This window comes from Galeopterus variegatus, unplaced genomic scaffold, assembly GCF_000696425.1.
Source record: "Galeopterus variegatus unplaced genomic scaffold, G_variegatus-3.0.2 Scaffold10825, whole genome shotgun sequence".
Lineage (NCBI taxonomy): Eukaryota > Metazoa > Chordata > Mammalia > Dermoptera > Cynocephalidae > Galeopterus > Galeopterus variegatus.
Window position 1 is genome coordinate 43,716 of NW_007736936.1, and position 3,510 is coordinate 47,225.

The window sequence follows — 3,510 nt, forward strand, 5'->3', positions numbered from 1 at the left end:
GCACGTGGCAAAAGTACTCAGTAAAGGTTAGCAGTTGGTAGGAGCAGTAGGAATAACTAGATAAGTGAAGTTAAACCACATACCATTTCTCACCTACCAGACTGGTAGGTATCAGGTGACAATTTCAAGGGCTAGTGAGACTGGGGAAACAAACCCTCACACACGCTAATGGGAGTACAAATTGGTGCAGCCACCTTGAAGAGCAGTTTGATAATTTCTCGGAAAATTAAAGACGTGCCTACAGTATGATTGTAAATGTGTTTGTGTGTAAAGAGCAGGAGAGATATGTACACTAAGATGATAATTATGTTAATATTAAAAACCATAAAGGAGGTACTGTGTATTTTTTATGCATATATACACATGTAGTAAAAATACAAAAACCCGTCACCAGAAGCATACACAGCATATTCATGAAACCGATTGACTCTGGAGAGGGAGGGGGAGGAATATAACTGGGGAAACAGAGTCCTTCAATTGTGCTATACTTAATAGAAAAAATCTGAAGCAAAGTGACTAAACACTCATCTGTTAAGTCTGGATGGTGGATACATGATTATTTATTACATTATTCTTGCTACTTTTCTGTATTTTTCTTAGATTTTTGGAAGTTTTCTTCTGGGGGCCAAGGCAGGTGAGGAGAAGGGCATTGGAACAAGTAAAGAGAGTGGACTTGGTGTGGTGGCGGGACAGGGGACAGAGAGATTCACCTATTGGGGTACCACCTTTCTTCAAAATTAAGTGGAAAAGAAGTTTAAACAGGTAGATGGGAAAGCTCAAGCTCAGAGAGGTGAAGGGACCTATCTGAGACCACACACCAAATGGTAGGACCATTCATTTGTACTGTCAGCTCCAAAGCTTGTGCTCTTGCTCGAAGTTTACCCAGCCAATGCCAAGGGAGCCCAGCAGGGTGGAGATGGAGGTTGAATGATGCAGCCCAAGCCCTTTCTTCATGATATAACCATCCCAACCACTGCCTCCCACTAGGACAAGAATAAGCAGTGAAACCCCTGCAGTAAGTTCTATCTAACAAGAAAGAGGGCAGACAGTAGAGGAGGAGAGGACAACATGGGCCCACCAGGAACAATCACAGGGCACTTGCAGCTGACAGCCTGAGGCCTCTACCCCAGGCGAGGGAGAAGGCGAGGCTAAAAAAGGATTGAGGCTGCACATGCCAAGTCCTAAGGTCGCCTGCTGCAGAGGAAGGAGCACTGGCTGGGCTAGGCCACTGACTGCTGTGTGGCCTTGGGCAAGTCCCCTCCCCTCTCTGGACCTTAGTTCCCCTTCTGTAAAATGAAGCCACTGCATTCACTGAGCCTGAGGTACCTCTTTCTCTGCTGAGTAGAGGTTTTGGGTTTCCCTGATGGACCCTGGCAGCCCTGTTTCCACTCTTCAGTTTCCTCCTCTAGCCCTCACATGGGCACTGTCTTAAGCTGCTGCTAGAACTCTCTCACCAACCATTCTCCCCGCCTTAAAATGAGACACACTCAAGAGCAAGACTAAAAGAGGACAGAAAGGGCCGGCCCGGTGGCACACTGCGATAGTGCGCCGCTTGAGAAGCGCGGCGGTGCTCCCGCCCGAGGGTTCGGATCCCACATACAGANATCAGGGAAATGCAAATAAAAACCACCATAGATATCACGTCATTCCAACTAGAAAAGTTAGAAAATAATCAATGTCAACCAAGATGTGGAGAAATTGGAACCCTCATACTTTGCTGGTGGGAATGTAGGAGGTATAGTCACTTTGCAAAACAGTCTGACAGTTTCTCAGAGTGTTAGACGTAGAGTTACCATATGACCCACCAATTCCACCCTTTAGTATGCACTGAAGAGAAATGAAAATGTATGTCCATACAAAAACTTGTGCAGAAATGTTTACAGCAGCATTGTTGATAATAGCCAAAAGGTAGTTACAATCCAAAGTCCTTCAACTGACTAATGGATAAAGAAAACATGTTTTACCCATAGAACAAATATTATTTGATCATAAAAAGGAATGAAGTAATAATACATGTGACAACGTGAATGAACTTTGAAAATATTATGCTAAGTAAAAGAAGCCAATCACAAAAGACCTCACAATAAGATTAACAGCTGACTTCTCATCAGAAACCACAGAGGCCAGAAGGCACTGGGACAATGTACTCAATGTGCTCAAAGAAAAAATGTCAATCAAGAATTCTATATCCAGGAAAACCATCCTTCAAAACTGAAGGAGAAATTAAGTCATTCCCAGATAAACAAACACTGAGAGAATCTGTCACTAGCAGAGCTGCCCTGTGAGGAATATCAAAGAGAACACTTCAGGCTGAAATAAAAGGACTTTGAATCCATGTGAAGAAATAAAGAGCACTGGTAAAGGTACCTACACAGGTAAATACAAAAAATGATATAATGTATTTTACATAAATCTTTTCTTCTCATGTCTGATTTTAAGGACACCTGAGCAAAGCAGCAATTATAAATCTGTGTTGATGGGATTGTAATGCATAAGGATAATTTATGTGACAGTAACAGCAGAAGGGAAGGGAGGGTTATGGAACTTTTTTGCAGCAAAGTTTTTTCATGCTATTGAAAGCAAATTGGTATTAATCTAAATGAGATTGTTTTAAACTAATATGTTCATTGTAATCTCCAAGGCAACCACTAAAAATAATTTTAAAATATAGTAAAAGAAACAAGAAGGAAATTAAAATAACCTCAAAGGCAGAGCTAGAATTCGATCTTGGGTCAGTGTGACTTCGGCCTGCCTGAACTGTTACCAGGCAATAGCCTCATGTCACTTTCATGTTCTTGTGTGCTCCGCGAGGTGGGCAGGGCAGGACCAGGGTCCCTGTTACACATACAGGAAAACTGAGACAAGGGAATGTGGGTAACTTGTCCATGGTACCATGGCTTGCTTGTGGCAGGGCTTGGTCTAGGACCCAGGGCTCTAGCTGTTTAGCCTTGAAACTTGTGAAATAAGCTCATCACTGATCTAAATCTTGAGGAGGCTTAAGAATCACATGGGCTGGGGTGGCTGTGTCTGTTCAAAATGCTGAACCCCTGGGCCCAGTGATTCTGATTCAGTAGATATCAGACAGGACCAGGGCATCTTTAATTCAAACAGACACCTCACCCCGCCCACATCCCTGTCTTCCTCTTCCGAGGGGATTCTGATATGAAGTGTGCGCAGACCATCTGCGGAGAAATGCTGGTTTTAGAATATTCCAAGGCCTGTTCTAAGTACCTTGCAGTCATTTTGACACAGTTTTTCAGAGCACAGATTCTCGATCCAGTCTGCATGTCTTGCAATCAGCCTTCAGCACTTACTAGTGCAGGTTCAAACACTCAGAACAGTGTCTGGCACAAAGTACACATTTTATAATACCAGCTCTCTTAGTTTTTATTTTTTCATTTAATAATTAAAACAATCCTTAAACATAGATATTCTCAGCTACATTTCACAGGTAAAGAAATATGGGCACAGAGAAGAAAGGTACTTTGTTAAAGGGCACACAGCTAATGA